At 36.6% G+C, this 14,878-nt stretch overlaps 1 pseudogene; it reads right to left on the bottom strand.

Moving 5' to 3' along the window:
• Positions 1 to 12,093: 12,093 nt before the first annotated feature.
• On the bottom strand, positions 12,094 to 14,381 carry LOC143599108 (pentatricopeptide repeat-containing protein At1g14470-like; annotated as a pseudogene).
• Between the last annotated feature and the right edge of the window lie 497 nt (positions 14,382 to 14,878).

Raw genomic sequence — 14,878 nt, 5'->3', positions numbered from 1 at the left:
CTTGGACTTGCAAAAACGGATGAACAGCAGGCGCTAGGCGCCGCGCCTAGGGCTTTTCCCTTCTGCCGTCGCGGGCCGCGGCGACCCTAGAGGGTGGCTACGGATTTTTTCTTTTTTTATTTATTTATTTGTTGCTAAATCTTGTTAATTATCTTCCTTGAATCCCAAGAAACACTTAGAACTTTCTAGTCCTTCTTTTTCTTGACTTTCAAACCACCATCTATATGCAAATAAATCAAAACTCGTAAGTGAATTAATCATGTAATCAATGACGAGCAAAACGAGCATAAACTTCTAATAAAATGATAGAAAGAATTAAGTTTAACGTGAAAGACACCAAAAGATAGATAAAACTTGACTCAAAACTTAAATAAATAAAAGATAAACAAAACTCGAACTAAAACGAACTCAAAACATTAAATATACAAAACATTACAAGGAATTCGAGATGTATAAATACATGTATATCAAATATCCCCACACTTACTCTTTTTTCGTCCCTGAAAAAGTCTTATGCAGTTGGATCAGTATCGGAAAATTACAGTCTAACAAACATATAGGTTAAATTTTAAAGCTTAGAAAAACGCAAAAACCGCTTTCACCGATATTGTTGTCCACTTAAACGCATGCCTTAATCTTTACCGGGACAAATATGATCCGACAATTTTTTACTCAGTGGTTTACACAATTAAGACCCGCTTATTTTCAGCTTTTACCGTACCAGACCACCCCAACTTGACTTAAGCCTCAAAATTAGCATAATTAAAACTTTTGTTGCTCTATTTTTTTCATGAATAGTTAAGACGATCAAGGGTATTGTTTATTCAACTAAGCTTAAGCATCAAAGTCTACCAAGCAGCCATTAGATACGATTAAGATTCAATTATTTTATAGCTAGTGTTCCCCACAACATGACATACCCGAGTTATCAAGCAACACCCGAACCCTTCACCATAGGTGAGTATGCAAAATATCATCTGTAGGGCTTACATGTAGCGTGTCCCTTGTGGTCCGTTTCTTAATGGTAATGAGACGCGAGCAAGGGGACCCCACATGGCTAATAGCGTGGATGATCAAGTCAGTAGTGAATTTTGTAGTTTTGTACTCTTGTGATCATGTTTATAGACTTATAAGGGTTTGCTCTTTTTGGCTTAATTTTAAATATTCACAACCCCATTTGGAATTGTGAATACCCAGATGAATAGTCGGCATACAGACCCATGGTCTCCAGACCCGAAGCATCCCATCAATACAGGATTTAAAGTTATAAAACCATACGCCGATGAGGTAAAAAACACTAAACTAGCAGTTTTAAGTTTATATCACAGGCTACATGGCATACTCTAAAGTTAAACCTACCCAAGCATCATATGATAACGTATTCAGATTTTTAAAATTTATGATATTTTCACATTTTCATACCAATAATTGAGGCTTGAGTATGGCTGACCTTTCATTACTTATTTTCCACGGACAAAACGCTATACCCACAAGAGATTTCCGTTTTAACCATTTTATCAAATTGCTCTTTTATTTTCAAGGCTCAGCCTACCGACACATCCCAAGTTAAGTGCGCTTTCTTTTATGTATCTCATATTATTAGTAGTTTGAAAAACCAATTTCCGATAAATATCATCATCTCCCACTTTGACGCAAAAAAACTATATTCAAGGGACATTTTAAAACATTTTTTCAATTTTTTTTCAAATTTTTTTTAAATTTTTACATAAACTCGATTTAAACTACGACTCAAATATCCTATTCCCACACTTAAATTTTGCATTGTCCTCAATGTAAGGATAAGGACGACATAAAATAAATAAAAGTGAAGTCGGACTACAAAACATTAAAAACCTAAAAATAAAAAAAAATAATATAAAAAGTTAATAATCTAGATAATGGAAAAGATTAGCTGGTAATATGCGAATGAAACATGATGCCAAAGTCTTCTTCCATGAATGCCCTCCAACTACGAACGTGCTCAGCAAATGGTAACTCCTTTTTTTCACGAACGTAAGCAGCAAAAATTCAACAAACAAACATATCTAAAAATATAGTTTATCAAACTTATAGATATTAAGCATTCAAAGTATTTTCACTAACCGAAAAATATATAAAATAATCATGAATAATCAGGAGCAAATAATAAATATAAAGTATACGGCTCGGCTGCTCCATCCCCACACTTATCTTCTTCAAGAAATTCTTCCTTAGGGACCATCTTTCTAGCTCATAAAAACTTCAAACTAGCAAAACTCAAAACCACAAAACAAAGTTGAATTACAAAAACTACGTTAGCGACTCGATGACTCGGACAACTAGACTCAAAAACATGACTCGAAAAACCAAACTAAACACAAGGAATCACACCCGAATGATAAAACTAGGAATTGGTGAAAAATTAAATAATGGAAAAATAAAAAAAAATTCGGAATATAGGATCCATGCCCGAGATAAATGATTCTATCGAGTAAACTGGGTGACATGGATCAATGAGACCGTCTTGACCACTCGGATGTCTTATGGACTTCGCCAAATAAGTGGCACTATCATCACCGGCTCTAAGAGTGATCTTTCCTTCAAACACATCGATGACCGCCCTAGCGATACGTAAGAATGGACGACCCAAAATAATAGGAACTCTCTCATCGGCCTCCATATCTAAAACAACAAAATTTGTGGGGGAAACCAAATTATTTACCTTAGCGAGCAAATTCTCCACGACACCCCTCGGATACTTACGGAACGATCGGCTAAAGACAACGTCATAAGAGTAGGGGTGAGATCTCCTAGGTCTAGATTTTAATACAAAGAATATGGCATGAGGTTTATGCTAGCTCCGAGATCGGCCAATGCTTGACATGTCGTGTCACTTCCGAAAAGGCATGGAATGGTAAAAACACCGGGGTCGGGTAATTTCTCCGGTACTTTATTAAGCACTACTGCGGAACACTCTCCATTTAGGGGCACAGTCGACAGCTCCTCCAACTTATCCTTTCTTTTAATAAGGTCTTTCAAAAAATTGGCGTACTTAGGCATATGTTGAAGAACTTCGATGAACGGGAGGTTGACATTTAATTGGCTAAATATATTAAGAAAATGCCCGTAATCTTTCGTATATTTTTGATTCTTTAGACGAGCGGGATACGGTACATAGGCAGGGTTAATGATGTGTGGTGGTGGCCGGGTTCCAACCGGCTTCTTATCGGTATTTTTCTTAACTTGCGGCTCTATGATTGATATTGTACTTTGTGACTTACCCGGAGCCTCTAACTCTATCTCCTCATCTATCAACTCATCGTCCTGATTTTCCCTAATTTCTCTACTAACTATCTCCGGACCAAAAACCCTACCACTACGAGTTGATATGGCGTTCAATTGAGCAGCCGGATTAGTTTGGGGATACCCGAAAACTTACCTGGGGGGCTTTCTTCTAAAAGACGAGCAATATCACCAACCGTCCTTTGAATATCGAGAATAGAAGATTGTTGATTCTTGATTAGCAAATCGTGGTCGGCTAACTTATTCTGTGTAACTTGATTTCTATCCAAGATTAGCTTCATCATCTCTTCCAAACGCCCAAGTCCACCATTCGAATCATGCACATTATTTTGAATATTAGTACCATCGGTGTTATTATTATTAAAATACTGACCTTGTCCTTGATTATAAGAGTTTTGAAATCCGGGTGGTGCACCCGACGGACGCTAGTTAGCATTATTCTAATTCAAGTTCTTGTAAGTGTCCCAATTCTGACTGTTGTTGTTGTAATTGTTGGGAAACCTATTGTCACACCCTCAAAATCCACTAACGGAGTTTTACCGTCATAGGGTGTGAACTAACAGGATCGGAATCATTAGTTATAATCAAACCGTAAGTAAAGTTTTCAAACCACGAAAACATTTAAGTGTAAATAAGTGCGGAAGCGTAAAACCATAAACCAAGTGTTGCGTCACGCAGGACGACTTAAAAACCCAATTAATAATAACAGTTTAAAACAAGTTTGCATAAACAAAAGCGTTCAAAGTAATGCATGATCCTATACCGCGCGCCCGCCTCGGCTACCTGAGAATGACATACTAAAAGTGTCAACACGGGGTTGGTGAGTTCACAAGTTTATATAAAATAAAGCGTTTGCGTTTTGCGTTTAGCGTTTTGCGTTACCAGATAGTGTTAAATCAATTATATATCTATAGGTAGATAGCCTATAAAGCAAGTATTACTAAGTCTTCGACACCGAAGCTGACTGTTTATCATGTGCCTTGCCTCCAGGTCTATCCCGACCATGGTAACGTGTTAGCCAAAATTACACCCACTCGACCTCCAGTCGAGCTTAGCGTTGGGTGGTGTTTGTCAAACCCGGTAGTACTACTCAACAGTGACTCGCTATTTTCCAATACTAAACGGTTCGATGTGTGAAGGACTTCAATTGTTTCGTTTGCCACTTAGCCTTTACAAGTGATATATAATTTCATAACAAAATTTAAAAAGCGTTTCGGAGTATGTTATCTCCCCCAAGTGAAAAGCGCTTAAAATAGTTAAAAGGGGAAAGTGAAACTCATTGTTTGCGAAGAATTCCAAAAACAAGTCACCTAAGTGATGCGCGTCACAGAAAACCCTCACTAGCGTTCTAAAACAACAAGGAGATTTTCTAAGTGTTGGAACTATTATCGAGTCTCTAGACTCGGCACGTAATTCCTATGCATAAAATACGTTTCGTGTTTCGTTTGTGAATTGTGTGTGTCTCAACAAGCACATTGGTGATACGTTACATGTGTGAACAACTATTTTCCTGTCAAGTATTAATAGTGTACATTTCTAGCAATTATTCCCCGCAAGGGCAATTTGGTCAAAACATAACAATTATTTAACAATTAGCACGTTTCATGTATTTTCACAAAGTTCAGCAGCTAGTTTCATCAAGACAGAATTCTACTTGAAAGATTACTCTATTCAACAGATCATAGCATCTCAATTAATTTACCAAAAATCGTCACAAAAGCATACTTGAGTTAGGTTTCCAAAACATATTTTATTGTATTTTTATTCCTCATAGATTTCTCACAATGATCAAAATATTACAGCAAACTCACAGCAGTCAAAATCATGCGCAACAGAATTTTATTTGTTATTCCTGTTAAATGAAAAATCCAACTAATGCAAGACAAATTGGGTTAGGTTCTTAACTCAACAAGTTAACTTCCAGAAGTGGAACCAACCCATTTGGTCTTGTAGTTCATAAGATATGATAATTACAAAAGAACCTAACAGCAGGTCTCACAATTCAGATTTGCACTTCAGTTTTGTAAAATAATAAAGTTAACTTTTACTCATCCAAAAATTACAATTTTGGACTTCATAGAAACTAGACTCAACATAGTACCCTGTAGTGTTAACAACCTCGACCAATTTCTAGATTAACATTTAGTTACAGTTGTCTAAACATAACTTACAATCTGTCCAGTACCAGTTTAGACCTTTAATCACATTTAAATTGTTTGAACGACCAAAACACCTCCAAATTAGGTGTGGTTGGGTTTTCTGGAAACTAGACTCAGAGTACTACCTTTTAGACTCATGTCGTTCAAGTTTATATTTGCTTTTGCTTTTATAAAATAGCTCAATTTGCTTTTATATTTAACAAGTTACATGTCGTTCAAGTTTAACAATCTCTGCTGTCAAAACTCAGCAAGCACAAACAATCGTCTAACATGCATCCTAAGCATACGACCTATCTCCAAACATGTAATAAACATAATTATCGATCAAAATCAGTAGTAACCCTCTAGGGTTTACAAACAATCAATGATTTAACAATATTTCACCGTTCAAAATCACATATGATCATCTAAATCAATAACCAACGCATAAACAATCATCATCTAGCATAAATCAAGCATAAGAACACTTAATACATGATATTCAATAATTAGGGTTTCATGTTTATACCTTAAAAACGCAGAAACAACCAAGAGAAAGGTGAGAGATGCTTAGAAACGAGTGTGGGATGCTCCGATTACGAAGAACAAGATCAAACGGGTGTGATATGGGTGTGGGTGTGGCTGCCGTCACAAAGAGAGGAGGGGAGAGGGGCTGCCGAGCGGGTTAGAGTGAGGAGAGAAAGAGTTAGGGTTTTGTTTTGTTATTAAATAATAACATATTACACATAGGTCCCTCAACTTTTAAGTATTACTTTTCTAGCCTAAAGTAACTTGTTTGCATCTTGAGTTAGTGTTTTAAACAATATTATCAAATAGCACATAAGCCTAACACATAATTATCACATAATTATTGTTTGGTTGTTTTTCGTTTATTAACCAATAGTTTGCGTCAACTCGTTTGCGTTTCGGTGCAATCCCGAAAGACTACACATGTAGTAATTGTCAAGCTTCATTTAAATCCTAGTTTAAATGTAATGAGATGTGCGTTATAGATCAAGTGATCTTAAGTTTGAATTGACGGAGTTTGAGTTAACGGAGTTAACCTGAAATTAACGAGTGTCACATCATTCCCATGTTAAAGAATTTTCGTCCCGAAAATTTGAGTCAAGTCGCGATGAGTGTCTGAAAAAGTAAGAAAAATTTTCAGTTTGTCATACCTATTCTGACCAGCAACAAAGTCGACCTGTTGATTCATCACCGGGCACTCCAACGTACCATGTCCACCTCTACAAAACTCACATCTGTCCACCTTAGCCTTCAGCTCCTTAACCTCTCGGGTTAGTGATTCCAAAGCAGCAGCCACACTAGTATCAAGATTAACCTGGTGTACACCTCGAGCGGATGAGGATGTACTGCTAACGGGAGTGGAATTCCCGCGTCGTGGCCCTTTGGCGAGGTCCGATTGAACGAAGCTCTCAAACATCTAGTTACATTCGGCGACATTCTTCCTAGCCAGTAGACTTCCTCCCGCGGTCGTGTCGAACCAAACTTGGGTTTCGTAATTCAACCCATTGTAGAATTTCTCCACGAGAGCCCATGGTGTGAGACCATTCTGTGAGCATCGAGACAGCAAACTCTGAAAGCGCTCCCAAGCATGACAATATTGCTCATTCGGCTCCATGTGAAACGAGTGAATCTGATCGCGAAGAATAGCCACTTTCGCCGGTGGGAAGTATCTCTTGATAAATGTATAACGTAGTGCTTCCCAAGTGGTCAACGTGCCAGGTGGCTGCGTGTCAAGCCAAATAGCTGCTTTACATGTAAGTGAAAATGGGAAAAGATGTAAGAAAATTGCATCTTCAGTAGCACCTTGCAATTTAAAAGTTTTCAAAACGCGGTAAAGTCGGTTAATATGAGCCGGCGCATCCTCTTCATCGTTCCCATGAAACTGATTAGTTTGAACGATGTTCATAACGTATGACGGAATCTGCCACGATTTGGGGTTGTCGATCGCGGGGACAATGATGCATGACTGGTTTCCGGTTAAGCAATCGAAGGCTTGAGCAGCAATTGTTCTGTCGTCGGCCATTTGAACGTCTGGCTGACTTCTCGGGCTTTCTGGTGTTGAACTTTGTGGTGATGAAATTTGTGACGAAATAGCCTCGGTCTTTAACGGAGAAAATTCAAGATCAAGCAGTGGTGGTCCTTGCGAACGAAGATGTGGCATAAACCTGAAAACGCAAAAGACCAAGTGAGTAGACTCGAAAACTTAAAAATAAACTAAAATAACTAAAACTTAAACTAGACCCCTACGACTCAAACGAAAATAAAACAAATAGCACGAATATAGCAAGTAAGCCCAAGTAAAGCTATTAACGCAATCGCCAAGAGTCCCCGGCAACGGCGCCAAAAACTTGATGTTCTAAAAACAGTCAATAAATATTAACTAAATTAAACAAGTAATAAAAACTAGACTTAAGACTCAACTACACAAAACACCGGCAAGTGAACCGATCAATTGTATTAAAGCTAAGTAAGTCCGGAATATCGAACCCACAGGACTCTATAAATTACGTTAATTAACTAATTAGACTCGACTTACGACACGACTATTTATTATTAATGTTTTAAGGGGGATTTTTAAACTAGAATTAAATTAAGATTAAATTAAGAAAGTAAATAAACAAGTAAACGAAAAACAAGCAACTAAACACAAGATTGAAACCAATCAGAGAAGGAATCGACCTAGGTAAGAATCCCATGTATTAACAATCATCAAGCAATGGACAAATAACATGATTATGGAAACTGATTTCTAAAAATATTCGTCTAACAAAACCCTAAGGACCTTTGACTGAATCAAATGAAATCCCAACGAACAATTATTAGATTATTAAGCAATCAGTTGAATTGATTTCCGCAAAGTTATCAAATAGGGTTAATTAATAGTATCTAAAGCAAGAAATCTTACGAAACACAAAACTCTAGATAACTTGATAAATTAACATGACATCATGAACAAGGATCAACGGACTAAGCAAGAATATTGTCACAATCTATCCTACCATGCAATTGACGAAGACACACGAACAACTCCTCACCTCACAGCTATTGGAATTTAGCAAAACATTTAAAACCCTAACCAACTATCAACAAGCTTCTATGATCTAATAGGCCTATTCAACCATAATAATCAAAACACCAAGTAAAGATTAAACACGAACCCTAAGATCTAAATAACACAATCAATAGAAAACAAGATCCATGTGAAGCTATAATTAACAATCAATCAAGATAATAAACAGTCATATGCATCATGAAAGCAAAACCAAGTCTTATACTATTAAATCAACAAACCATAATCAAACAATAGTCCAAAGCAAAAATCAAGTCTCAAACATGTTCATCAAACCTAGGTAGACATGAAGTCTAGCCTAGCATAGTTATAATCAAAGATAAATAACTAAAACCTAGTAAACAAAAGAGAATCATGATATAAATTGAACAAAGATAGTGAAGAAGAACGAAAGAACCCTTCTTAATCGACTCTTGAACAATTGTGTGAAAGCTTGATGATCCTCCTTACTCCTAGCCTCCAAAACTAATCCAAACTTAGCTTAAACCTTTAGAAAATCAGCTGCAATCTCTCCCCCTTTGGCTAGGTTCATAATGATGTTTATATATCGAAATATCGGGCTTGGACTTGCAAAAACGGATGAACAGCAGGCGCTAGGCGCCGCGCCTAGGGCTTTTCCCTTCTGCCGTCGCGGGTCGCGGCGCCCCTAGAGGGTGGCTACGGATTTTTTCTTTTTTTATTTATTTATTTGTTGCTAAATCTTGTTAATTATCTTCATTGAATCCCAAGCAACACTTAGAACTTTCTAGACCTTCTTTTCCTTGACTTTCAAACCACCATCTATATGCAAATAAATCAAAACTCGTAAGTGAATTAATCATGTAATCAATGACGAGCAAAACGAGCATAAACTTCTCATAAAATGATAGAAAGAATTAAGTTTAACGTGAAAGACACCAAAAGATTTAAAACATGAAAAGCATACAATACTTGACTCAAAACTTAAATAAATAAAAGATAAACAAAACTCGAACTAAAACGAACTCAAAACATTAAATATACAAAACTTTTCAAGGGATTCGAGATGTATAAATACATGTATATCATTTATCTTTTTTCAAATTTTCAATTCACATAGCTTGGTAATCGAATATAAAGCAGCAAAACTAAAATGTTTTTGGATTTTTGTAAGTTTATATCAAAACACACCAAAAATCAAATTTAAAACAAAAATAGAACTAAAATTAAACAAAGAAAGCAGTACATATTTTTTTGTGAGTTTGAGCACGTAATCATATTAACCAATAATTACGTCCATCAAAGTTTCATATTTCGGCTTTATTGTGACTGATGTTAAGTTAGTTATTTGTATTGTTGTCCACCTAAGCCTTACAACAATTTTTTCAGATTTTATGTGATACGATTTTAGTTTCAATTAGGGCACAGAATATCAGAAACTATCAGCCTCTAATCTCGATTCATGCTTATTTTAATTTTACTATATCACCCCAACTTGACTTAAACCTTAGAATCAGCAGATCAAAATATATTGATTTCAAGTTTTTGCAATAGCTAACTAGCAAATAATCCCCACTACAAGACATACTCACGTTATCAAGCAATTCCCCGAGTTCATTTCCCATGAATGATTATGCACGATTTCATCTGTATGTCTTACATGCATCGGGTCCCTTGTGGTCCGCTTTTAATGGTAATAAGACGTGAGAAAGGGGAAAATATATGACTCACAGCCTGGTTTGATCAAGTCAGTAGTGAATTTGTCCAAAGATGTACATTTGTGATCAAGTTTAATGACTAGTATTGGCATTTTAACTGTGGGTTAGCTTTTTGAGCATAATAATATTCAACGAAATGAATACCTATATGAGAAATCTCATAAAGACCCAATGGAGCCCAGAACTTCGAAACATCTCATTAATACATGATTTAAGGCCATAAGAACATACATCATTAAAGATTAACCATTAACTATAAGCTTAAACATTTATTTTGTAACATTTTTAGTGATCAAACTGACTTATAGCTTGAGTATAACAGACTATTACATTTATGCGTTCATCACCAAGACTTTTCAAGAGACTAACACCTCTTTCAGTTTGAAAATTTTATGTTTATATCAGATACTCTTCCTTACTTGTTTGTTTAAAGTTTACCAATGCACTAATACAATCAAGCACACCACCATTTCAGGGCCGGCTATAAGAGAGGGTCGGGTGCTCGACGGACCCTGGCCCGACCCCCCGATAGGTCCAGATTTTTTTTAAAAAAAATTATATATATATATATATTTATGAAAAACAATATGTATATATAATGTTTAAACTTAAATACACAACTACTAGCTTGGTTTAGCGGTAAAGGGGTGTGACTTTTAAACTAAAGGTTGTGGGTTCTAACCTCACTTGAGATATTTGAACCATATTGTTAAAAAAAAATGTTTTTTACACAACCAAATCATAAGACCCAAAAAATTAAGGCTCATTTAAAAATTAACTTGTTACCCAACAAGATACCCCTTTTTATTAAGACCCAAAAAAAATTTCGCCTTCAGCCCAAAATTTTTTGACCGTTCTCGGAGCCGGCCTGCACCATTTTCGCTTATTTCTTACTGGATATAAGACATTAATGATTCATGTGCTATCATTTTCCCTTTTTTGCTTCAAAAACTCATTTTAAGGAGCATTTTTCAATGTCTTTGACCTTTTAACATATATGAATGTTTTGGGCTTTTATATATAACAAATGGAAATCACAATATTTTTTGCTCCCCACTATAAAAACAAAAACATTAAGAAAGAAAATAAACGAAAATATGTAAAAAATTAAAATTGATTAACCGAGCAATTGAATTTCTTTTAAAGTTTTTAAATCATTTAAACCAAGCAGATAAGTAAATCTCGTTTTGTCCAATGCTTTGGTAAAAATGTCAGCTTTCTGAAAATCCATTGTATCTTTCAAGATTTATTAGTTTCTTTTCATAGCAGTCACGGATAAAATGATAACGAAATTCAATAAGTTTCGTTTTCGAGTGGTGAACGAGATTTTTAGTTATACTTAACACAGCAGAATTATAAATATGGGAGTAGTAGGAAACTTCAAATCGTAATCCGGCAAATGTTGCTGGATCCTGTGAACAACAACTCGAGGTTACCACGTATTCAGCTTCGACGGTTGAAGTAGAGAACGTTATCTGCTTCTTAAACTGCTAGGAAACAAACCGATTTTCTAAGAATTGACATCATGCTCAGATATCACTTGAGAATGCTTAGCTGGGCTTCACGCATGGTTTCATTATTAAAGAATTCTTCAGAATTCCTTAATTTAGACATAGTTGGACCCTCTCTAAAGAGATTTGGAATATCATCTAATTTTTAGGTATGTAGTTGAGTTGTTTTTTTTTTTTTTATATATAGAAGTAAAAATAGTTACTGCATATATGTTTTTTTGTAGTTTTGACTTACGAGTCAAATGAAATCAAAGATGAAACAACAAGCAGGTCAAATTAACAACAAAATTTTCTATTAATAGAGGCAGGCATCTACGGGCTCCTTTTCCTTTTTTTAGCCCCAAGTTGTCATTCATTCGTGATCCACAAAACCCATCCATTTCCACAAGCTACCAATAATCTTTACACGAACATGAACCATCATGAAAACAATGAAATCTATTATTATCCCTCACACAATCTCTCTTCCCTCCACCTTTGAAATAACCTTCATAGCCTCATGACAATCCCAACACACCCTCAAGTTTTTCACAATTCTAATAATGGCCCTTGAATCACTAACAAGAAGTGCAAAACAAAGTGCTAACTTCTCACTATGAGTTCCCACCATCTCTTCCTTCTCCTCCTCTTCAACATCTCTAAGAACACTCTCCTTATCAACTATATATCCACTTAACCTCATTTTCTTCCTTAACTCCGTCAATAATTTGTATATGTCTTTTGATCTTTCATGCGATTTGTCACCCACAATAAACTTATGTAATTTCCCATCATATTCCACATAACTCCATCCGGTGGCTTTCTTTAATCCCAATAATTCCATTTCGTCACGAATGCGTTCAACATCCCCCCCATTTGCCCATTGAAGCATACATATTTGATAACAAAACATAATTCCCAGAATTCCCTGTCTCGATTTTGAAAAGATGAGTAGCCGCAAACTCCCCAATATCGATCAGTTTACGAATCCGACACGCGTTTAAAAGCGAACCATACACTCCCGCGTGTGGGACCATCGGCATTCTTGTTATTAGATCCTTGGCTTCATCTAGCTTACCGACTCGACCTAACAAGTCTACCATGCACGCGTAGTGGTCAACATCCGGGCTCATGATGGAGTCAAAAACCTTTTTACCTTCATCTAGCATCCCTGCGTGGCTGCAGGCAGTTAGAACACTGATATATGTGATTCGATCGGGTTCAAAGCCGTGCTCTTTCATCTTATGCATTGAATCAATGGCTGAAAATCCATCACCTTGAGCTGCAAACCCGTTAATCAAAGTGTTGAAGGAGATAATATCTTTTGTCTCCATTTTGTTAAAGATTGTTTTGGCGTCTTTCATGCTTCCACATTTGGAATACATGAAGATAAGCGAGTTGTAACCTGAAATGCTCAATGTGATTTGATTTTTATTTATGAAGTTTAAAGCCCAGTTTCCTAACTCCAATGCACCTAAATGTGCACAGGCAGATATCACACTAACCATAGTTATATCATCCGGTTTTATGTGATTAGAAGTAGAACAGATCATCTTCTTGAAGAGCTCAATTGCCATTGTTGACTGCCCGTTTTGTGCATAACCAGCAATCATTGAATTCCAAGAAACCACATCCTTACAAGGTGTTCTATCAAATAGTTCTCGGGCCGAATTCAAATCACCAACACTTGTATAAGCAGAAATGATCGCATTCCATGACACAACGTTTCTAAACACACCTAACTCCTCGAACGTCTTCCTAGCAGCCGCAAGATTCCCACATTTTACATGCATGTCGATTAACGCAGTCTTAACAAAGTGATTTAATTTAACACCGTTCTTATTTAGCATGTTCATTAGTGAAGTAGCAAGTTTAGTATCCGCACGGTCTGAACACGCTGAAATAACAGCAACCCAGGTCGTGTCATCGGGTTGAACACCTCTAACAACCATCTCACCTAGCAGATTCATCGCCTCTTCTGCAAACCCGTTCTGCGAATAACCAGATAACATGGCATTCAAAGAAACCACATTTTTCTCAGGCATTTCATCAAACAACTTACGTGCATTAACCAAATCTCGGTTCTTTGAATACCCAGTCACCATCGCAGTCCATGATATCACATTTCTCTCAGGCATTAAGTTAAACAACTTACCAGCTTCAAGCTCAACACCCCACCTCTAATACCCAGAAATCATAGAGTTCCAATCGGCCACCATTCTCTCAGGCATTTCATCGAACACCTTGCGTGCAAAGACAACCGGGCCGTGTTTCGCATACATTTGCATAACAGCATTACGCACATACCGATCAGAACTGTACCCCAGCTTCAAGACATGGCCATGCAAGCCAACAGCCTTCTCCCCCATGGATTTGATCAAGATCGGAAACACAAAAGCATCAGGTGTCATGCTGCAAAGTCGCATATTATCAAACAGGGCGATGACGTCATGATGGGCACCAATGTGCGAGTAGAATTTGAGCATGTTGGTGAAGGCGTAGAGGTTGGGTTGGTGGGTTGAGTTGAAAATGAGACGGGTGTAGGTGGGTGGTGCGCAGTGGCTGATGAGGAGTGATGCCCAGTAGTTGTCACGGTGGACTGAATGCTGAATGATCTGTGCGTGTAGCTGTGATAAGTGCTTCAGTGTTGATATTCGGAGTGCGATTGCCTTCAAATGTGACATCAAAATCTTTGATTTACCATCGATGGAGTGGAGGAGGTAGGAATATATTGTTTTTTCTTTTTTTCTAATTTCATAAAATTAAAATTACAACAAGTTTGAAAAGTAAGATTCAACTAAATAGACATATTCGAAGTTTTCAATGTTCTATAAGAGTTTGTGCTTAGGTTTAGTTCATTATGCGACTTTCATTCAAAATTTTTTATTTTTACAACTGAATCGTTAACGTTTATCTATTCTTGTCATTTACGTCCAAATTCTCCACTCTGTTGATCTTTTAACATTAAATGAGGGGCAAAGTTGTTATCTAAGAAAATAGTTAATAGTAACTAAAAGAAAAACAAAAAACAATAGAGAAAAGGTTAATAGTAACTAAAAGAATGGGACCCACCATCCCAACTTCAATCTTTGCCGCTACAACACCCACCACCATTGCAATCATTGTAAACCTTCATCTCCGACCAACCATCAATCATATAAATAATGGCGTTTTTTGGAATCTTCATCGTCATCA

This window comes from Bidens hawaiensis, unplaced genomic scaffold (assembly GCF_021521415.1).
Source record: "Bidens hawaiensis isolate Kalapana, Puna unplaced genomic scaffold, B.hawaiensis_p1.1 tig00051507_1, whole genome shotgun sequence".
In the NCBI taxonomy this organism is placed as follows: domain Eukaryota; kingdom Viridiplantae; phylum Streptophyta; class Magnoliopsida; order Asterales; family Asteraceae; genus Bidens; species Bidens hawaiensis.
The sequence above is the reverse complement of the archived record's forward strand: the minus strand, read 5'-3'. Positions and strand labels throughout refer to the sequence as shown.